Source organism: Cygnus olor, chromosome 4 (assembly GCF_009769625.2).
Source record: "Cygnus olor isolate bCygOlo1 chromosome 4, bCygOlo1.pri.v2, whole genome shotgun sequence".
Lineage (NCBI taxonomy): Eukaryota > Metazoa > Chordata > Aves > Anseriformes > Anatidae > Cygnus > Cygnus olor.
Window position 1 is genome coordinate 47,115,052 of NC_049172.1, and position 23,801 is coordinate 47,138,852.

General features: G+C 44.0%; 1 long non-coding RNA gene across 1 annotated transcript in view; it reads right to left on the minus strand.

The window, feature by feature from the left end:
• Positions 1-1,693: 1,693 nt before the first annotated feature.
• The window catches only part of LOC121069898, a 31,839-nt gene continuing 9,731 nt past the window's right edge, over positions 1,694-23,801 (minus strand). Inside the window, exons 3-5 of the long non-coding RNA XR_005819736.1 lie at positions 17,085-17,174; positions 8,381-8,561; positions 1,694-5,959 (exon numbers count right to left, since the gene is read on the minus strand). This is a non-coding gene — a long non-coding RNA (uncharacterized LOC121069898). The remainder of the gene's footprint in view (positions 5,960-8,380; positions 8,562-17,084; positions 17,175-23,801) is intronic.

The window sequence follows — 23,801 nt, forward strand, 5'->3', positions numbered from 1 at the left end:
AAGCAGAGATGCTAGCTAACTTGAGACTCCTAAGATAAATGAGTACTGAAATAAGAACGGAAAGTCATACTTTCACCAGGACTGCCTTCTTCAGAGAGGTCTGAAGAGCAGGTTACAGTGCTAAGAACTCATCATTTCCTGCCACTGAGTGATCCAGACAATGGTAACTCAGCACTATCTCCCCTATTAAATAACAACAAAGAAATCGTTTTGCAGATGTTTTCAAGTACACCCCATTATTCTACTAGAGTTTAGACAGACATATATTTATGCAAACATTTGCTTTAACACACAGCCTTGCTATTCCAAAAAGCACTAATCCAATGCAGACGCTTGGCTTAACACTTACCTGATTCTGCCCTTGTCACTGTTGTGCATCTGCCAGCAAAGCCAACTTCCGTGCCCAAGAGATGAAGTTATTTCTTTGCTTCATCTTGTGCTCATTTACCCAACTGCAGCTAAAGAAATCCAAAGCACATCCAAAGAATATCCAAAGAATACATATTTGCAGTAACAACTGTCCCATTGCATGAACAGCATCTTTCACTAAACCAAGGTGCAAATTGTTTGGATTCAGGCGGTTACAGTAAAATAACGTACTGAATATATTTATAAAGTCACATGTACACACACACAGAAAAACATAGACATGCCATGAAAGAAAATAAGTGCTCCATAATAGAAAGTTTGCAATGGGCAATTAAGCCACACAGCACACACCGATTACAGGAATAACTTTGTGGCCTGAAGTCGTTGTTATTTCTGTATTATACCTTCTCCCATTGCTTGGTGTCTATTGAGTTCCATCAGTGTAAAAGACAGCAGAAAACTAGGTCTCCTTAATTCACTGCATTAAACTCCACATTTTAAACAGTGAAATTTGTCAAAATTGAACTTAGATATTACATAAATAAGACTACTTGATTTGCTGTTTTCTTTGCAGGTGAGAAAGCACTCAACGCATATTCATTACCATGGTACTAGCTCTTGGAGAAAAGAATCGGAAGCTTCTTCGGTGTCAGCTGGGATCCCTGGCCTCCTCTAAGAGGAGGGAGGAAAAGCTGCATAAACAACCAGTACTGGAGGCTGCACTCTCAGCTGAAGTCAAGACAGTGGAAACAGCTTGAACTCCCTGACAACTTTATTTTTCTCCCTCTCTTGCTGGGCCTGCACTCCAGCTTTGAATTCCTGATGTGATGCTCAATTATCCTCTAGGAGCTAGGAAGCTGATGTCATCATGCCTTTCAGAAGGAAATCTGTTATTCGGGCATGAAGAAGAAATGGAAGGGGTAGGAAGCAAGGAACAAACAGTAATTTTTAGTCAAAAATGTAAGAGTCCCTCAAACAGCATAAATAAATTGTGGGCTTCGCTGTGGTTTTTCCCCTCTCGGACAAGCACAACAGCATGCATTTTGCTGAGAGCTGCTTGGTCTGAGGGGCTAACTTTATGGCTTCCCACAACATAACTTTATCCTAAAGCTAGCCAATCAGTTCCTCTGAGAGGGGCAGTATGGGACAGAAAAGGAAAAGGGATGGGGGGGGAGGGGAGGGAGAAGCTTTTCTTTACACTTGTGCTGTTCTGAATGCGGACCATCTGTGCCCCCAGCTGGAGTGCTGGAGATGGTCTGGCACTTGAACCACACCATATTTACAGATCTAAACACAAATGGCTACTGCCTGATTGTTTCATGATTCATTAGTCAGACAAGCTCTCCTCTCCCGCCAGCACAGCTGTTACAGAGTAAACCTTTGTCACTTAATAGGCCTGATTATTACTTTCCATCAAAGGTATTGATCTGTGTCATCTCTACTTAAGGGAAAAGGGGAGAAGCGAAAAGGGGACCAAAATGTGTCGAAAAAACAAGAAAGGGGGGGAAAAAATTTAAAAAACAATGACATTTGTATGGTGACTAGAGGCACCGGTCAATACGTTTAATCTCTCCTGGATGTACTGTATTCATGTATTCATTTACCACAGTGACTAGGTTACTCATGGAGATGAAACGTCTCACATGATGTGGCATTCCTTGCACTGCACCAGACTGCTGCAGTCACACAATATGGCCATGCATATAATTGGTCGGCAAAATACACAATGTGAATTAACAAATAGCATCTAAAAAAATAGAAATCAATTAAGTCGCACGTGCAGCAGAAGGTAAGAACACAGGTTCATCTCTAAATGGCATGAAATAAAGAAATCGAGAGCGAGATTGTTGAGAATCATCCCAGGGTTAAGTCCTCATCCATCGAAGTCAGTGACACCACCTCAATTTGCACCAGCTGAGGAGCTGGCCCTTTTTGTTCAGCAAATGAGTGCAGGATAGGATGCGGTCTGTTACATAATTGTGATGCAGAGTATATTTACCACAGCTTGAGTGCTTCTACTTGCTCCAGTAGCTGCCTGACAAGCTGCCATTGCACCAATTGCAGTGTTATTGCGAATTCACTTACTCCATTCATGGGACGAGATGTGCAACGTCCAGATTGAGAGTTTCATTGCCTCTCTGATTCCCACATTGTTATTAGCACCATTCTTGCTTCTATGCTGTATTTGAGGTGGTGCCTGGTACCCACCATCCCAGTGACCAGGTAGACAGTTGAGAACCACAGATGTGGCTCTGGTGGCAGGCTTGAGGGGTGGAGAGAGAGCTCTTAAATAAAGATGCTTTCACTCGTTCCATTTTCCTTGCATTTAAAGCATCATCTTCAAGTCCTGAAGCCAAATCCCAAAGCCCTTGTCCAGTCCTCTTTCAGAATAAGCAGCAGTGAAGATCAGCAAGAAATGCAGGAGAGAAAAGGCCCCACAGCAGAGACCACTTGGCATGGGCCCGCAGCAGCGCAACGGCGTCACTACTCAGGCTACTGCAAAGAGCAATAAAATCCAGAAGTGCCTGTTCAGAGATGAAAAGGACATTTAGAACTAGTGTGAGTGCTTCAAGGGCTGCATTCAGTTCTCTTGCCTGATTTGGGAACAGTTTTGGGACCAAGCCCAAAATGAATGCTCGTCATCTATCACTGAAGATGTTCTTTCAGGATGAAATCCACTCCCCTTGTTCATAGTCTCAATAGCTTTGGGACAGGACAAGGAATCATCTCCTTAGCCCTTTGGGACCACAGAAGCCCAAAACCCAAACTCATTCCCACACAGTACAGTACACCCTTTTTTATATGGGCATGCACACCTGCTATATAACTCTGGTATCCCAAGCAGAAAGCAAGCTCTAGTGCCAAACAAGAAATTCCAGGATGGGACATCTGTCCTTTTCCATCTGAGGACAGAACAGACAAGAAATGCATAGGCCACTGGTAAATACTCAGTAAAGGAGATCTTCTAGATATTCTTATGCAGACTGTTTGCTGTGTGGCCTGCAAGGACTCCCTTTCGTCACATTCCAACAAACCCCTTTATCAGCACCAATACCTCTGAAGAGCAGTCTTCAAGCTGCCTTTCCTCAAGCAGGAAGCAAGGAAGCTTTTCCTTGCACTGACAATCGTGTTTTCAAAGCAAAATGGTCACTAAGATGTTACAGGGACTATCAGTCATTTAAGGCAGAGCACTGTTGAGAAAAGGAAGGAGAAACAGCTGGAACCAAAATGAGCAGTGTGGAAAACATGCTCAGATGCTCAGAGCACCACATTTTCACCTGAGCTTAGCCTGCCTCCAGGGCAGGATCTGCTGTGTCCCGCTGAGGTTCGCAGAGGGCAACGACAGACCCTCGTGTTGGAGGACTGGGAAGCAACCCATGCTCTCTCGAGACACACATGGGCATCTTAGTAGCTATGACATAGAATGGTCCAGTACAGCCCAGCTTCCATACAAATCTCCTAAACAGACCAAAATATAAACACTTTTCTAGCTGTATCTGTGTCCTTAAGGAATCCTGGCCCTTCTACCCTAATACTTTCCCCCAGCCTACTAAGATCCCATTTCTACCCACTCACTCCCACATCCCTATGCATATGCATTTTCTCTGGATGGAAAGGAAAAAAAAAAAATCAGAAGACTGGAGCACGTGACACCAAGCAAGAGTTGTGGCACACACAATCCATTGGAAAGTGTTGCTTGGCAATACTGCGTGTGCTCAGCTTCCCGCCAAGGGACCGGCGTTGTCCCTGTGCCAGGAAATCAGCCATTCAGTTAACAGGCAAAGCAGCAAAAGCAGCGGCCACAGAAGACGGAGAAGCAGAAGGGAGCCGTCAAACCCAAGAGACACGCTTGCTCTCTTCTCCTCATGCACTACAACAAATAGCAGGGGGGAAAGGGTGGGGGTGGTGACTGAGGAACGAGAGAGATGCTGTAAATTTTAGCTTAACCCATGTATCTTCCTGATGCATCGAGGCAGAAAACTCCTTAGTCAGGGGTACAAGAGTGACCCAAAATGACATACCATGACAATATCCTTGCATTTAGGTTATGAGCAAAAACCTTTCCATTCGTGAGTTGTCTTAGAATGGAAAAGGGTGACATTTTATCACTGAATCATTTAGAAGTAGACTGAGCAAAACAGTCAGGAACAGGCTGTTCAGAATAATCCTGCAGTAGGCAGGTCTTTGCCATTGTTGATGCTTTATTTTCTTCCCTTGGAGCCGGTGTTCGAGTCTGATAGCTGGTGATGGGACTACAGAAAAAAGCCAGCAAGGTATACAGAAGAAGAAGCAAAATACTCCAATACCTACAAATAAATCCTTAACTTTTCAAAAACTGTCCTTTCTGGGGATTTGCTGAGAGTAAGGTTTTATTACTGAATCATTGAAATGGGTTATCCTTAGAACTACTGCAAATGATGCTAATCACCTTTGTTATCCTTTCAAAAAAGGTGCTGCTGACACTTGCCAGACTTACTCTTTTTCCTGTTCTCACTGGCACAGATCAGGAGCAATTGCACACAAGCCCAGCGTTATACCTGCTACCAGTTTAGCCCAGTAAGACACTGGACACACAGCATTAACAGCTCTAGTAGTAAGATCTCTTCAACACGTAATTCAGACAGAAAACTCTTTTCTCTAGTATCCAACAAAACATGCCCCACCACACAAAGCTGCCTATCTTACTGAGGTCAATGGGCACTAATGGTCCAGGTGCATTACCCATCTGTTTCCAAAACTGAGTTCCTCCTTTCTCCCAGTGATTAAAATAAAACCCTCTAACAAGGCTTGCCAGGCACTGACGACAAGATCTACCTACGTGCAAAGTGTGGTTCTGAGTTTTCTGAAAGATGCTCAGCTGCATTAATTTTCTCTCACTCATGCCTCTGTTGGTGTGCTTGGAACAAAGCTGAATTAATTCACACCTATATCAAGCAGAGGCTTCCCAAGTCAGATCCAGTGGTGTCAACTGACAGAGCTTGGCTGAATCCAAAGGGCCTAACAGGCCTGGTGGGAAGATCTTTCCTTTCAGAAACAGTAGTATCACTGTAGTATCGCTGAACACCTATGAGCCTTCATCTGCAGTTTTGAAAGCACTTTGGAGACATCTAGCAGAGCTCTCTGGTGGGGTGCCTTCCTAACGGTAGAGTTCTTCTGACCTTCTACAGTCAAAGGCAGGGGTGGAGGTGGGCTGCCCCTCACCCAGGCAGAAAGGCAGCTGCCTGGGGCAGCAAAATTCTTCCATAACTGGGCTGCACAAGTGGCTACAGACTGAAGAAAGGGGCCAACCATTCTCAACAGATGCCCTCAAGCCGCATCTGAATGGGACTGCTTGTTATAAAACCCCTCATGGCCAGTGATGAGAGGGTAAAGAAGGAGCAAAGAGTTCTCATTTCACCTTCTCATCCTGGCTGAGGCAGAGCAAAGGCAAGACTGCGGCAACATCCAACCTAGTCCGTCCCCAGATTTTCCATATATATGTGTTGCAGCTGGTATAAATTGCAGCAGACCTGTGTCAGGTTCCTTCTGCGAGCCTCGTGAAGTACTGCGTCTTGCAACTGAACTGTGTCATCAGCCAAAGACATCTTCCCTGGCAGTGGAGAGGGGGGAGAGGGAGGAAAAAAGAAAAAAAGGGAAAGCTTCAGGTCAAACGATTGATTACAGTTTTGAATTACAGGGGGCTATTGATTTTTCATTAAACACCATGTACTGCTGTAAAGCGGAAAAAAAGTAATTCATTGATCAGAGCTGTGGGCCATGTTCACTTATTGGCTTCCTGCCACATCCCATTATTCCCAGTTCTAAATGTATATTGAAGTCAGTTCATTCTAATCATTGCCTCCTGTCACCAGAAATGTCTCTCAGTAACTATTAGTTTAATCACCCCTTTCTTACAATGGTAATGAGTGATAATATCCAGCATTATGGCAGATTCATGAATATTATTCATTGTATTACAGCATTGCATTTCACAATGCTCCAGTTAAGGGTCTGTCAGCACTTCCATTACAAAGCCCCCAGGCCTGGGACTTTATCAATCACTCCTAAAAATTTGCTGCTGGCAGAAATAAGGAGCTGAGGTTGTCTCATTTTTGGAGAGAATATTGTTGGAACTGCTCTACAAAATCTTTCTGGCCACAGTTTAGCTGCATTAAATGAGTGCTGGAAAGGGGAGAAAAAGGGGGGAGAAAGAAGAGGAACTTTGCCAGCTCAAGCTGCTTTTTCCAATTGATTAAAATGCCATCATTTCAAAAACAGGATGATCTTGCTGTTACATTGGACAGCAATTCAGGAGATAAGCATTCTCTTCCTAGTGCTGACACTCGCAGACAGCACTACCATACTACCTTGCTGATAGTGACACTTCAAATGTCAGAACGTCTTTGAAACCTTTTGACTTCTGCAGTATGTTTTTATGTATTCTGGCTGCCAGCTTATGTGTTTGATATGTCACATTTCAAGAAAGGCACTTTCTGTATGCCCAAACATTGAAAGCCTCAGATTTTACAAAGTAACTGCTTAGGTAAAGCCTTGTCCTGGGAACCATGACAAGTAAAGCTTTAGTAAAACATTTGTGTTTGAGTCCAGAATCCAGCCTGGAGGCTTAGAGGGAAAATGGTCAAACTGGGGGGTTTACACCTATAACCATGGGGACACTTTTCCGTTTCCAGTGACTATCCATAAAGATGTCACTGGAACTACATGCCCTAAAACTGAAAGCAGTCTACTATTAATTTCCAAACCCTGAGCTGAACAAGGTTTGCTGAGGTGACTAGTTGCTTCCACACTATTCTCAAGCAAGGAGAGGGAATGCAGTAATGCAGGATTCAAAACCTCGATATGATATGAGATAAACAAAGCAAACAGAAATCAACTCCCAACTGCTTGCACCATCAGAGAGCCTGGTCTGAAATATGTAACGGTGACCACAAAGAATACTTTCATAAAAATCTCCAGGGGATAATAATTTTTAAATGCTATCTCCTATGCTTAAAAAAAGTTGCAACTTGAAAGCCTCAAAGAAAAAAAGAAGCAACGGGAACATCACCTGAACATCACCTGGCTGCACAGTCTTAGGCTACTTGGGGACTTTGCACAACTGCTGCCTTTGTACTAGTTTTCCAAATGCCAAAGGTATCTCTGATACTCAAGAGCATGTAGTTTAACTTGGCATTGGCTATTTGAAACCACTCTCTGGAAAGCAAGTATGAGCTTAGCATATTCTGTAGGGGGTCCAAAATAGGTACAGAACAAATCACACAAACAAACACACATACACAGAGTAATAAATCTAAGACATTATAATATATTATAATATAATACTATAAATTATTTATTTATAAATTTATTGTTATTTATTTATTACACTCCAGTGTATGAAAGCATTCAGAAGAGAACAGCTCCATTATAGGAGAAACCATGGAAACAAAACAGATGAGTGCCAAACTTAAACTTAGCCCTCACACTATTTAGCTAGAATTAACATGAGATACACACTTGTCAGCACTCACAGACCGATGGTGGCATCACTAATGACTTTTGTCTGCCACTGTGAGGGTACACCCTAAGCCACTGAATCCAGTCTCAAACACATAAAGTACTGGAAGCATTCACAGACGAATCCCTGCACGAGAGCCTTCTGCGACACACATGCAGGCCAAGTTTTGCCTTAATTGTTAAAGCTTTAGCTGCTTGATTTCACCACTTAGTCCCACAGAGGTGCAAGAGCTACCCTTCCATCACCATTTCATCACCATTTCTGTGAACTAAGGTCACCAATTGGTATTCACTGTTACATCTACCACAGGTAAGGGGTGCTCAAGGACAAATGAACAGGGGCAGCCAGGGCAGAGTGAAAAGAACTGAAGAACACCATGTTGCCCACTCAAGGAAGAGGGACCACTCTCAATGAAAACATTTCTGTGAAACACCCAAGGGAGTTCTCTTCAGCAGGGGTCCTTGGAAAATGAGTTCCAGCTACAGGCAGAAAAGCAGTATTTCATTTACTTACCCGTGTTTTCTTGCAAGAAGTGTCTTTTGCAATGTGTTCCGATACATTGCCTCTCCCTGAAGCCAACCTCCTGCTGAAGCTCTTCACAGTTTGTTGCGAAGGAGAAGATGAAGCCTGCTAATTCCTGATTTTGAGTCCAGAGCCTGTACTTGAGAGGTCAAATGGGGCTGAGAGTGACCATCTGGACAGGAAAGAAACAACAAATTCCAGCCACAAACTTGCTTTTGTACACTGGTGCTCTGTGGCCGCAGAGCCAGAAAGACAGTTCCTACACACAATGCAGTAAAGGTGGTGGCAGGCCTCTGTAAATAAGTTCTTTTGAGGAAAAAGGCTAATGGGTGGTTTATAGTATGTGGGAATAAGTTAGCAGAAGGCTGCAGGGCTGGCAGTAATCAGGCTAAAGGCATCAGGTGAAGCCCAGAGGGAGCTCTCAGTGGTTAGAGGATGCTGTCAGAATAAATAACACTTTTCCTTACTGGACACAGGCACAAAAGAGCAACTTATCCATGTCAGGTGTTTATATGCCTCCCATTATCAAGTAAGCACTTTGCAATCTTCACTGTGTTTACCTTCCCCAAAACTCACAACTGTAACAGCAAAGTCACTGGAGAACAGGGAGTGATATTGCCTGGGTACATTTTGAATATGGCAGTGAAAATGGCACTGGTGAAGCCAAAGAAAGTAAGACCCAGATTGTCAAAGGCAGTTTGGCCTTTACATCCCCCAGAAAATCACTTGAAAGTCAAAGTGAAAAGATCTCTGAGGGTTTTTACCTAAGTGACCAATCCAAGTTCACACAAGAATTCTGCAGCAGAGCAGGATACTTGCCTGCCCTGTCTTCAAGGAAATATTTCTATTGTTTCTGCTAGCACAAGTACAACCCCTATAGATGGGAACGTGTGCTTGGATGCAATTTTCTTTATCCTTCAGAAGCAGAGATGTTCTCCTGGCTTCCCACATTTGCATGGCATTCACTTAACCTTACAAAAAGTTAGAGAGAGATCAAAGCTGTTAGTTTGGCTGCCTGTACATTCCTTGTCTCCCAAAAACCGCCGTGCCTGCAACAGCCAGGTCATTTAAAATGAATTGGTTGATGCTATTAAATCTACACCCTAGGAACGAAGCCCTTACTGGCAAGTCCTGTTTTTTCCTCTAATGTCCGTACCTTGTGCCAAATAAACAGCGTTCATTTCACATCATTTGCAAAGGACAGAAATCCTCTGCAGAGCTGCAACAAACAACCTGCCTCCCATGCCAGTATGTAGTACACATATCTCGGGGTAATAAAGCCTTCATTTCATGCTTCAGCACACCTGATCTAAGGCTTGGATTCAGGAGCATATTCAACAAGAGTTCAGACTCCACAACAGCTCCCACCTAACTTAAGTGTGAATGCCTCCACATTTATTCAAATTTTTAACGTTCAGACAGGTTTCCCAAGGGAAAAAGAAAATAAGAATCATTCTGACTTTGTACCTTCCACTTCTCAAGTAACTTTTGCACATATTTTTTGCACTGTACCCAAAACTGAAAGAGCACTGATATTCAAGACAACTAAGCTCCAGCAAGCAGTATGGGAACAGGTGACTGGTTGCAAAGAAGGAACCTGTAACTTCAATTTATACCAAATCTTCAGAGCTGACCTCTTCTCTCTCATGCTAGCTGTTTCTTGCAGCGTCTCATCATCAGTCCATGCAACTGGCCTATCAGAGTCCAAGAGGATGCAGAACACCGTGAAATATGTGAGTGCTTGTCAAAAGCATAGCATAAATAGTTACAGTGCCATAAATATAATGTCAACAGCTGCTGTACCTTTCAGTTCAAGGTAAGAAAGAACAGCTGATGTAAATTGCACCAGTGTGCTATCAACACAAAACAACAGGGCTCAACATATTGCTGCAGGCCCCAAGCACTCCACATCTGTCTTTACACCAGTGTGAGTTTGACACCCACAAGTTCCAAAAATAAAATACTGTTTGCAAAGGGAATTGTTTTTGCCCTGCATCAGAGAGCTCATACCTACAACGGGGCAGAGAGACGGTACTCTCTTTTCAGGCAGCCATTAAGGAATTCATGTAAGGAAGCATGAGGCAAATATGATGATAATCTCTACAGGAAAGTGCCTGTCAGGATAAACCTTAGTCCAGCTGGGTGTTTATGCTGGCGTATAACCTCAAGCACTGATTTGAAGAGAGCTGCTTGCAATCTTCAAGTTAAGCACATACTTAAGCTGTATCCATACACTAGGGCATGCTAAAACTGATTTACCGGATGCTGCCTCACCACACCATTTCAACTAAACTAAATGATGTTGCTGGCCAGAGCCAGCTTGGGGCTCAGCCTTCACTTCACCACAGATTTCACCATACCTATTACCCCCTCAACACAATCACAAACATCACCTCCCCACTCCTACCGTCTTCAGGTCAATGCTTCAGCGCTTTGCATGACGTGAATCTGAACAGGTACAAATAATTCAGGGTATATGTTGGCAGAGCACATCACTCCAGGCCGAGCCTGAAGCATGTAAACCATCACATTAAAGTCTATCCCATACCTAGGCAGCCAGCTGAACTGAGCCCTGAAGTCAGGAGAGCTGGAAAACAAGATGGGACTATGGTCTACTCCATATTCATTCTGCAATGGCACCACCTATTCCGGACACCACTAGCAGGGTCATCGATTTCCAAGGATAGCCCCAGTTGCCTTACTCAGACTCGAACCTTCAGGCGCAAACTTGGCCCTAGGGAACGACTGGAGCAGAAGCAGAGTGCGGCCAGGCACAACAAGCATTTGTGGCTATTAGTGAGCACTGAATATTGCCAACCATTATGAAATACAAGCAAATACCAAGTGAGGCTTTAGCCAGTTTAGATAATCCTGCAGGGAATACTCCCAACAGAAACTAATACATATGCAAGCAATAGCAAGCTGCCTGGAAAACCGAGCATTTTGCCTTCAGTGTCAGATAAAATGCAACACTTAAATTGCCTTTGGCCTAGTATAAGTGTATTATTTAACATACACATACCTTCAAAAGTCTGCTCCTGAATATCTACACAGGTTTTATCCTCTCTTCTTCAAAGTTTCAGCACAGGAGGTCAATATCATGCTCGGGGTCTGAATTTAGAGCAACTCCTGCTGCGTATCTGGAAGAAGTCCAGATTTTTCCCTAAGTAACTGGGAGCACAGCTTGCCCACATGGAGACATCTCTCAGCCCCAAGGTTGTCAGCAGTCACTTGGGATTTCTTAGCAATATGCAGAATTTCTGTGTTTAACCATCCTGCATTGTACCGCTGTACTTGCATTGTACTCGATCTGCTCGCTCACCCACTCCTGCTGTTGGTGTCAACTCAATTTGTCTCTCCCGCCACAATCCTCTTCTACTCTTGCAGGAGGGCGGGCTCGCTCTCCATTGTGTGATCATGCTGCATATGTTTGTAAAACACTAACGTCCCAGAGAAAGGGAGCGGGTGAAGGCCCACATGTGACATAATAGCATTGCTATGCCAGGAACAAAACATCCCCAAATGAGGGTGGTCGGCAGTACAAGTGGCTATCAGAAAGTCAGTGTAAAATTCAAGAGGCTGAGCACTTTCAATTACGATTCAAATCTGCCATTTAGTTCATCGTGTTTATTTAGGCATTAAAAGCAATTTTCCAAGCACATGTCTGTCACATTTAGACACAATGGACTAGCCTGTAATTAGGAAGTATATGACCTCACTGGCTTTAATTGGGAGAAGCCTGCATCCAATCCGTTTACCAGATGATAGAAGGCAACTGGCATTAGAAGGGAAGTTGAGCGTCAGCTGGTAGAACGCACACAATACCTGCTATAATGGCTCCCAATTCATCATCACCCCCTCCACCATCAGGACTTTGTCAATGGTTTCTTCATCAATTTGCTCGTGTACCACCACAAGAGAGCAGGAGACAAATACTGCATGGTGAAGAATGACGTTTATCAGGAGTCAGGAGTGGAAAAATAAATAAATAAATAAATAGCAGAAATGGCAAATTCTGCTTTGGCAAGGGAGCAGCACAGGCATGGGGCCAAAGCCAGGTCTAGTTGTAGAGGCTATAACTCTGCTAACTTTACACCTGCTTACCCGAGGCCAGAATAGAGCCCATACTACCCACCAGGGCATGCTGTAGCTTAAGCGTACAAGAAAAAGATATATTTAGGACTGAAGCATCCCCAGCAGAAAGCTATTATAAGAAAAAGTCCATTTGTTGTAAGAAAATGCAACAACAACAACAAAATCAGTTATATATATACCCAATTGCATAGGAAGTACAATTTTGGCCTGGTTAAGAGCTGACAGAACTCTCTCTCTACCTCCATTGTATTTCCAGTTATTTCCATAATGGTGCACAGATGCTCCTGATTACTGGACAGGCCACATAACTATGCCCCCCACCCTCCCCCAGAGCTCAGAGATAAACAGCTATTGTCAGTTTCAAGAGCAAACCATCACCCTCCAAAGGGATATATGCTCAGGCTCAAGGAGTCCTGGCAACTGATATTTTTTCAAAATAGGAAGGACAGAGAGGAAAAGCTATTGTGTATAAAAACCCTTGTACCACTTGGAGAAGTTCATCAATGAAAAGCCACTGCAGAAGGGTCTGGGTCTCCAGCTTGAGCAAGTCCTAAATGAGGCACGCAGACAGTGCTACATAAACAAGCATCCTTCTAGCAAAGTCTCTTTCTCCTATTGAGGAGAGCTGACTACTTAAAAAATCGAAGAAAAACACATTCTAGAAGGAAACCCACCTCCTGAAAGCAATCCTCTCCTATCCTCTCTTGGAAGGTTGGTTTGTTTGCCTTTTTTTTAATTATCATTGTGGGTTTTTTGTTTGTTTGTTTATTGTGACAGCAATAGGACCTGCAGCTCAGCTACATTAAGATGCGGACAAGTCCAAGAGACAGAAGCAAAGAACATACAGAAGAAGCATTACAGAGAAGAGAGACTCACACACACTTCATCAGGAAGAATCTCCATTCACTAAAATCACATCCTCTGAGAGAAATGTTCTGGGGTTGACTTGTCACCTCCATTTGCTTCTACACCTGTAAGAGCAGTCACTAGGTCAGTCAATACATTTATTTCTCTTGCCTACATTGCCTCATCTCGAAGAAAAAAAAAAATCACAGTTCTACTCCCTGCTCTATAAGCAGCCCTCCTTTTCAGCTAACAGTATCATATCATCAGGAAAGAAGCAGGGAAGCTGAAAATTCAGAATTTCCATACCTCAGCATTATCCAGTATTATAAATAAATAAATAAATAAAATAGATAAACAGATAATCAGAGAGACAGATTTTACCTCAATATACAAGAAAGGAGGGGTAAAAAAAAGCTGAAAACTCAGAACCTTTTTCAGACTGAAATTCTCATTTGATTTTTTTTTTTTTTTTTTTTTTTTTTTTTTACCAGATTGGGCTGAGTTACCACCTCACGGTCACCCTGGAGGAGGGGAACCTACATCCCATCCTTCTACAAAGAGTAAGAAAACCAAAAACCTGCAACTCCAGTAGCTGAGGGAAAAGGAAAGCTCAGGGAGAGGAACATTCTCCAAAAGAACACATCTCCGAAGCAGGAGATGGTGTCAGCTTCTTCCCACCACCGCTGCGTTGCAGGAAAGCCAAACATGCAGCTGGTTCTGGGGGACTTGGCAGCCCCACACATGGGCCATCCTTGCTGCAGATCCTGCATTTTGAGGGTACAATCCAAAGGATATTCAAAACCAGAGTGGCTGGAAACAAGGTACATCTGTGTCCAAGCCTTTCCTTTTTCTACTTCCTTTCGTCTCAAATTCTCTGTCCTGCCCAGACCTTCTTTTTGCAGAAATTGTCGTTGTTCCACTGACCATACTTGCACAGGATTTACTTCAGACAAGAAATACTTCTTCAATGGCAGCCAGATGTTTTTAGGCCAGGTGAAATGCTACGTGCCTAATGTACTTACCCTGGCACTTCAGCCTGTTGCTTTGCACACTGGCTAACCTTTCAGCACAACAGCAAGACCCAGCATTTAACAGAGGTTTTACGAGGTATGGCAGAATATTTACAAAGATACTTTTGCTTCTGCTCAGGTGGGCATAAAAAGGTGCTGACACACATGAACAACTAGCACCTCTTCTTTAAAAAAGTAAAAGATTTAAGTGCTACGTACCTGCCGCTGCACTGGAAGCTGCTTGTGGTGAACTACAGCACAATGACAGAAGAGGTTCCCAGGAATATGGGATAAACACACTTTGTCATTACTTGGAGAACAATGTGGAAATGTGTAAGCTAATAGAAGAAAATCTCTCATTTCTATTGGAAACATTCTGTACAGGAAACAAGGGCATTCCCAGCAGACTTCCACCTGCTTGCTTGCTGTCAGACCTTCCAACTGCTTGGTCTTTTGAGGATGACAGTTTTTAATGGGGCAAGAGAGAGAACTATTAATTGGCTCTCATGCTGAAAAACTGGCCTCCAAATAGGCGCCCAAGGCTTGCACTGGCTGCAGCAAGGCCTCTTACTTCCATTTGCAGTTCCATCCTTCATGCCTACATTGAAATAATGCACTTCTCCACATGCTTTCTGTTTCATTTCTGTCTGCTCTTGGCCTGCTTCAGTTTTCCTCTGGCATCCCAGCTCACTGTGTTCATCCCATGCTCCTGTCCCAGTTATCCAGGGGTCGCCCTGAAAGACCAAATGACGAGGGAGAGCCAAGCTGGTTGCTGCAGCGTGCCCAATTCATATTCAGGGCACAGCCGGGGGACAGGCCCCGGCCTGAAGCCACAGCTTTAGGGATGCAGAGTTGGGCCAGTGAGGGAGAGCGAAGCTGCCTCCTCGCCGTTTCCAACAGACATAAAACACAATTCCCAACGTGTGCCCCTGAGAAAGAGGGGCTAGGGAGTGGAATTGATAGCCATCTAGCATATCGTGTACTAGATTGATGGGCTCAAGAAGCAACTAGAAAAAATAATACTGCATGCAAACCAAAGGTGCAGGAAGAGGCTTATTATGTTATTTGTGTAAGAGGAAAGGAGCAGGCGATGGGCCTCGAAGGCCTGCAGAGCAATTAAGCTCCCATGCTGTTTTTGGATAGGCAGGGCTGGCCGCGGCTGTGACTTGTGTGCAAGCCCACGGACATGGCAAGCTCCTCTCCGGAAGCCGCTGCTCTGACTCGGAGGCATCGCCTGCGAAAGCTGTCAGCACCAGAGCCAGTTATTCGACAGCGGAGATGGTGGCAGAGGGGGTGGGGATGGCAGCGGGTGGGCCGTGCCGTACACAAATGCGTGCCCAGGGGCTGGGGGGCCCAGCAGCGTCGGGAGGGGGTGCCGGTTGCAGGAGACACAGTGCCTGGCATTGCACATGGCTTAAGAGTGGAAGAGTACATCATTTCTTTCAACTCATCTTGCATTCAGCCAGCTGCATATAAATTTCCCTCTATCTCATCAAGCTCTCACTGTTTGGCCTCCTCTGACTGATATTGGCTCATCATACTTAATCTAGGGTGAAATTTCCTCGTCTGAGCTAAATTACTCGCAGCCATCAAGGGAAACGATATTTATTTTTCGTGGGGCTAATGACCTGTCCCCCGGACCCACCCACTGATGGTTATTTACTAGGGCCCAGATGCTTGGGCTCAAAATGAGTGCTAATGTCAGCGGGGGCCATTTCTCATTCAGGTCTCTGATTGAATTGGAGCGATCCCATTGACATTGACTCTGTGACTTTTAAGGCCATTACCCTCAGCAAGAGATGAACCTCTCATCATTGCTCCAACACTGACAGCTGATTAGCGACAAATTACAAGCGGGAAGAACCGAAGACTTCGTTGGGTGAGGGTGGGAAGTGGGGGGAGAAGAGGAGGAGGGATTCGGAGGAGGCAGGGGAAAGCGCACGGTCGGGGAAGGTAGAATAAGTAGCAAAGGAGTAGGAAGGAGTGGGAGGAGAGAGCGCCGCTGAGACGCCGATGCAGCCTGTTGGCACTGATACTGCTCCGCAGGCTTTTGCTGAATGCAGAACAGGGCTTGGAGCCAAAAGTTGGAGCAAGCCAGTGAAGATGCACACCGATCGCAGGGGCTTTGAATGCAAGGGTCGGGAGGAAGAAACTCCACTTGGGGTCAGCGAGTGAGGAACAGACAACAGGGCCAAGCCACAGCTGGGTGCCCCAAGTGCCACCCGAGGGGACAGGCAGAGAGCTCAAGGGCTATGCTCAGACTCTCGCAGGAACCGCGGGTCCCACGAAGACAGAAAAATCTCCAGGAAGGCAAAAAGCTGGTTCTATGGACCGAGAGCTCCAGGACCAAGTAGGGCTCTGCCACCAGCTCTCACTGCACTCCCTCTGCCAGTCCCCTCACCTTGCTGCCTCAGTTTCCCCACTAGGGAGCTGGGTGGTCACAAGTGACACTGACCCAGGCAGCATCTGCCTACAGCTATCAGCCACCAATGCTGACACACAAAACACTTCCCAAGCTGACGAAAAAGCTGCCTGACAGCCCCACTACGTGTTTCAGTCACGACCCTTGCATTTTCAGTGTTCCTAGTTAGAGGGCAATAAATAGCACAAACACAGCCATAAACAATCATAGCACACCGCCATCATGACATATTTTGCCAAGCACAGCAAGACCCAGGTTTCTTCTTTTACTGTTATAACAGAACCTAAGGATAACGTTTTGAATAATTCTGGGCTGCACTCACAGTTTTGTTTCTAACCACAGAAATAGATCTGCTCCTGATATGAACCACAGCTGCCGGCCAGTAACACGCACCAGCTTTCTGTATCAGCTTCTGCAAGAGAAAGGAGTGGATGTTATGATAAAGCTACCAGAGGAAAAAAAATCTATACCTTAAAAATGCTACCCACTGTGGATACGGTTCTTCTTATCTGGATGATTTGTGATGCAGACTTGGCTCCCCCGGGTAAAAGGGAATATTTTTAGTGACACAATTAATATAAATGGAGCCATCCTGAAAGGCATTACAAGGAGGCTTGTTGCTCTGCAGTCCTGCATAAGCAGGCTTGGAGATGCTTTACAGCTCACAAAACACCAGGCCCATTTACAAGAACAAGCAGCATGAAATACAAACAGAGAAAATGCTTGCGAGGCTGAACTGCTACGGTCACAAGTGCCCTCCCTGAATTAAAAACTGGCTTTGGACACTTGGGCAAACAAATGCAGTATGCCTAAGTACAGCCACAGCATGCTGTGTGAGCAGCTGAGCTGTGATTTCTGGTACTCGAGATCTGAAATGGAGTTTCAACAGCAGCCACGTATGTCTGAATCTCACCCCTCATCTGAAGACAAGTTGCTATGAGGGAACCTGAGCTTGTGGCCAAACCTCACCTTGCTGCTCCTTGACAGCTGCATCTGGCAAGTCTGTCAGTGTTTCTGAGCAAAAATAGCAAAAGCAGTTCCATTCCTCTCCCTTCTCCTATCCTTTCACCCTGCTCTCCACACCATTTTTTTTACTGAGCTCAGGAAAGATATCGCGTACTCAGACACCCTAAAAACCTCCTGGGGACTTGGCAATGCGCAACGTATTGGACTAGCTGTACAACTCACTGTGTTTTATGGAGTGCTTAGAACAACTGTGATCTCAATTACGCTGATGCAAGTCTAGAGCTAATCCATTCACGTACATTGAGCCAACCTGCGGCAGAGCTGAAGGCTCTGCAATCAGATTTGGCTCGTGTTGACAAATGGGTGCATGCTTTGTTACAGTGACTGACTAGCAAACCCAGACAGCGCTCTTTACATGTTACAAGCCCTCTCCCACATTCTGTCATGTGCGTTGAACACTTGGTGGCTTCCACAGAATATCCTGCAAGAGAACGCTGGTTGCCATTTTTACGTGAACATCAGCCATCGCAAACATACCAGTGTGAAAGATGTACTAAGGTATGAACGTGCATCCTCTTGGCAGCCCAGGTCTGATCCTGATGGGAAGTTTCCTGGAGTATGGCCTACGTTTTAAGACACCCAGGTAGCAAAATTTCCTCCTAAGGCTGCACCTCCGTGACCTAAGTCCTCACTGAGATTCTCCTCATTGGGAACCCAAAAATCTAGGATTGTCCCTTCCTCTTATCTAATTTCAATCTATCCACAGCGGCCCATCAGTATGCAAGGAACTCATGTGCCCCTTTAGCACCTGCCAAACTTGTGTTGAGAGAAAGCATTGCCATAAACCCTTTTCCCAGCATTGCACACTTGCCCTCTCCCAAGGCAGGACGATGTGTGCCTGGAGCAATCTCCACAGAAATCAAAACTTTCTCTGAAAAACAGACTGGGTTTTATGAGGTTTTTGTTTGCTCGTTGGCTTTTTTTTTTTGCTTTCTTCTTTAAAGTGAGGACAAAACAGATTGACTAACATTCAGTAAGGTCAGAACATTCAGCTGTTCTGGTGTAGAAGAATGCTTACACCTTCCTATTTAAATCAATCTTTTCTCAAAAATAGGACAGAAACGGAGTATCATTTCCTCTGGGAATTCAATTCCTCAACACACGCAGTCCTGCGGAGCTTTTGTCCTCTTTTACAATTGAAAAGATACCTAAGTAACTGAAACAGACTTAGTTGCCACTTGACCAACAAAACTCTATCCATTCACTAACTGAAGCATCACATCACTTTGTAGTCAAACTACACCTCAGAGCATACAAATACTGCAAAAGGTCTTGCATCGTACCTTAAAAGAAAAATAAATGAATAAAAAGGAAAAGAAGAGTTTTCTTGTAACACAGTCTGCAAAACCAAAATGAAGCTTGCTAGTCTTTGGTCTTTTGAGCTAAGCTGACAGGTAAAAGCAGACCTAATTTCCAGCTCCTGAGCAGCAGCAGGAAAGAAAAGCTGATGGAGTGCCTGACTGTCTGTGTGAGTCGCACAGTTGCTGGGGTGGGCCTGTACGACCACGCATCCAAACAGGCTAATGTTCCCCTTACCAGCCTGATTGGTCAATTTGGATGACATATTTTGGGCATCTCTGCTTACTCAGTGACTGCAACTTGTACACCATCCACAAATCCCCATCTGCATCTACAGATGGTCCACTTTTTTTTTTTCTTCCTTTCTTCATTGTGTCTAACAGCTCTTCAGGGTTGCAGAAAAGAGAGACAGAGATGTGGTTTTACTGTACCCTGCTTCAGAAGCCAGGTAGACATTAAATTCAACTGACGTAAAGAAAACCGAAATTCTCAATCTGCAATACTGTTTATTCTGCGCCGAAAAAACTATTTCTCCAGTTCCAGCTCCCACACAAAGCACAACAGACCAGCAGCATCTAAACACTAACAAACATTTGCTGTGGGACAAAACAACCAAAAAAACCCTTCCGAGTTTTTAACTATGTGACATTCATTTTTACTTTAATATTGCATGTACTTTATTCCACACTTTGTAAAATGTTCTCTTTTTCTGTGCCTTATGAGGCATGACAAGATCTACTCAAATCTGGGGATACTTGACAAATGCTGAATCATCTGGTGAAGTGCTACAGGGAAACCAGGCTCCAGTTTTATCCATGCTGCAAAATATCTACTTGTTTTCACTTTTCCCCATTCTTAACTCTTTATTTTCTTCTTCACTGAGAAGAAAATACTGATACACCAAAGATTAAAAAAAAAATTTTGATTCATCATTCACTCTTTTATTTTGCTTAAGCTGTAGTGAAATTGTATCAAAAACATGGGAAACAAATCAAATTGGGAAGACTAAAGGAACTTGTTCTCCATGGGCATATACTCACACATACACTGCTTATTCTGAAGTCAGAAGTTGATTTACCTGTATGGCAGTACCTAATGTTGAGCAGTTAGTGCTGTCAACCAAGTTATTTTCAAGACTCGGGGCTTTTTGCCTACGAATTTAGAAAAAGCATTTACTAGGACCAACCCGTCCTGCCTTGCTACATCCTCATTCCTCTTTCACTCTGGAGAAGGCTGAATTTGCAATGATCTTTGCGTGTACATCCTCCTGCAGGATGCCGCTATCACTACTGAGGTATGTTTTTCAACTATCATACATTACGTTCCTTTACACCACAAACATCTTTTCCTTCATCATTTTTCAGTATACACCCTTGGAAGAATTCTGCATGTGTAGGGGACCACCTTGAGCAGCCTCAGTGAAATTTAATTTACATTGATTCAACCCTGAAAACACACCTCGTGATATTTTGCCAGCTGGGTCCCAAACTATTATTCCATTTTTAAAATGCAGACCATTTTGGTTTTAATCACACACTTCTATTTTGAGTTGGGTGCATTGTAATCCATGGAGTTCTGTAATTTTCCACTTCATTTATTTTGGATTTAATGAGCTGGTAATAATGTATATTTCCAGCAGACTGCCTGAAATGTGGAGCAGAAAGTCACAAAAGTGAAGAACTTAGGAAGGGAAAATTTCTGCCTGAACTTCTGTGGAAATAAAATAAACGAACACTAAGACATGAAACATTGAAGAGAAGTGTGCCAGGTACCACTGCGTGAAAGCTGTGGATAAATGCTGATTTGATTTCTTTTAAGTACTAGTTAACATCAAAGAAGTCAGACTGCACCTCAATACAGCACCAATTGCAACCACAATGTTTAACAGCACAGGAGAAATGCTCTCTTCAGCAAAGCCTTTGGCCCAGCTCTCATTGCAATTGACCTGGAAGGGCTCAGAGGAGTGTCCAAAGTCAGGCTCCTATCTTTTACCTGGGCAGCTAGGCAAAGGGTTTGATTGTCTAGGGCTGAGCAAGCAGCAGCTCTCAATGGGATCTGAAAATTAGGCCATTTAATTAGATTCTAAAATATGTGGCACTACTACTTATCTTGAAGCATACCCTGAAGTACATACCTATCATTTCTTTCAGGGGTCAAAGATACCAACTGCTTTTCCTCTACTCCAGAAAAGTAACAAAGTTTGATCATAAGTACTAGAAAAAGTTTCCCATGTTAAATGCTTGTTTCTGTCATGTTTGTGCTCTTCTGCTCCCTCTGGCCATGCACAATTGATGCTATCATGTCATTAAGCCACTGAAATCTTTCTGTTTGTTTGTTTGCCAAAGATGGCAAGGATTAAATATCTACAAAGTGGTTGTGCTTCATGTGAAAATACATGGTGTACACCCTTGTTTAACTTTAGAATTCAATACAAAAATCTGCATCCTCTGGTATAGCTTTGTTTTAAATTCAGTAACAGGTTAAAAATCAGCTCTGCTCTCTATTCTTTGTCAGTCCCACCAAGAAAAAGAGGAAGTATTTACAGCAGCTATGCTAGACAACCATGCTCCCTGCGAGCACGTACAAACCAAATTGTGTGTTTCAGCATGGCTACTCCAGCAAGGATCCGGCCTGTTCAGCTATGTGTCATCTAGGTTTCAAGAGGAAACTTGGCAAGGAACCTTGCCTGTGTCTTTAACAGTGAAACTGTTTTTAAGGACGATGTGTAAAATACTAGTTTAAATGCTACATTCACAGTCCTGCTCTGCAAACTGTAAACACAAGCTGATTAGCCCAAGACATTTTCCCCAATAATTAGAGTCACTCCTTTGTGTTTAAAAAAAACTAAACAAATAAACCAAAAAAAACAACCAACAACAACAACCACCCAACACACACCACACACACTTAAGGCAAAAAAGTCATGTGGAATATTTTCAATGCTCTACATAGAGCTCTATGAATAATGTGGCTGTGCTAATTGGTACCCATTAGGACAGGGAATCAGAATCCCACTGCCCCAAACAGACTGCCTTTTCCTGATAATTATAATGCTAGGAAGCAAACCCCCAACAATTTCAGGACTAATCACAGAGAATATTGTATATAGTGTAACGTTGTATTATTCCAAAAGGTAATGAAATTCCAGGAAACATCAGATGCAGCAGGTACATGAAGATAATTTTGTTTTTATAACCAATTTCAGGCAGATAAATACTAGAATCCTTTCCAATTTTCCCCCCATGAAACTAAAGTGTCACTGAGATTTACAGCCCCCTCAAGTTCTCTTTTCAAAGGAACATTCATTTACATAAACAGATAATCCCAGATAAAAATTTCCATTAGACAAAGGTGAAATGGATCAATTTTCTCTGCCAAGACAAATCTTAAATCTTGAACAGATAGGGTCATTATTACACCAGGCCCATTTCAGAAATAATGTATTAAAAAAAAAATCATCCGATAGCAGCCATTTCCAGCTTTCCAATTATCTTTAAGAAAAGCTTATTCTGTGGACAATAAAGCACATTACTGCACAATATGATACAGTCCATAAAGATCACAATGTTTTATGAAAGGTTAAAGAAAGCTCAGCACATTTAGGGGAATGTCATAACCCACAAAGTCTTTCAAGACTTAACTGAACCCACGCGCAGGCTGTGCAAATATTGTGCTACGGTTTGCAGTGCTCCTCTCCTGGTATCAAAACAGTGCTCTAGGAAGCATATGCCACCCTGGTTCCTCCCTGGAAATCGGGTATCCGCATGCCATAAAAATAGGAGGTGCTTGCACAGCTCTTCTTCCTCTGGGGACGAAGTTAATTCATCCGTCCCTTTTTTACGTGCTGGGGAGGAAAGCACAGTCGCTTAGGAGCACTTACCAAAACGTGGGGTCCCTCTGCCCTTGTCTTCAAGACCACGTGGTTCTCCTCAAACCATAGGGGTGTTTGACTGCGCAAAAGCCACCATCCGTCTCACCCTGCACATTGCCCTTCCATCTCCACCTCTACCCTCAAGCCAGTTTTGGCGTTAACAAGGCAGAAGCAAAAGCACAGCCTCTCCCCAGCCTCTGACCACCCGTTGGACCCCTTGCTCCCATGCAGCCGCAGCCCTCGGTGCGAAGGCAGAGCAGAGTGACCGGCGCCCCTCGCCCAACACTGTGGGGACAGAGAGAGGCAAGGCAGCGGGGCAGGAACACCCTCCTGCCACCGAGACACTGTGCTGCTCTCAAGTGCCACACAAGTTTGTCAGGCCCCCGGGAATGGGGTTTATGAGGGGTGACAGCAGCGAGGAGGAAGTGCCAGAAATCACTGCCTAATAGACACAGCCATCAAAGCAAAAACAAGCAGCAACATAGCCGACTCCTGTTTTCATCTAAGAGAAATCAGATTTATTTGCCATTTAACTATCTGCTCCTTCCAAACATCATGTGCACAACGGGGAGAGCAGTTACAGGGGACTGAATGAAAGCTGGCTAGTGGCAAGAAAAGAAGTCCAGGAGAGAACCTGCAGAAGGCTTTGTACCAGCAAGCACCGAATCCAGCCCTACAAAGTGCCAAGTGTTCTCACAAATTAAGGTGATGAGGCTGCACAAATCTCTCCAAGAGCTTTCGAGACCACCGTGCTTTAGGTCTGTGGATGTTCTGTCACTAACTGTGGAATACAAGAAATGAGAATTACCCAAAATGAAAAGCAAACCAACTTGCATACCTGGA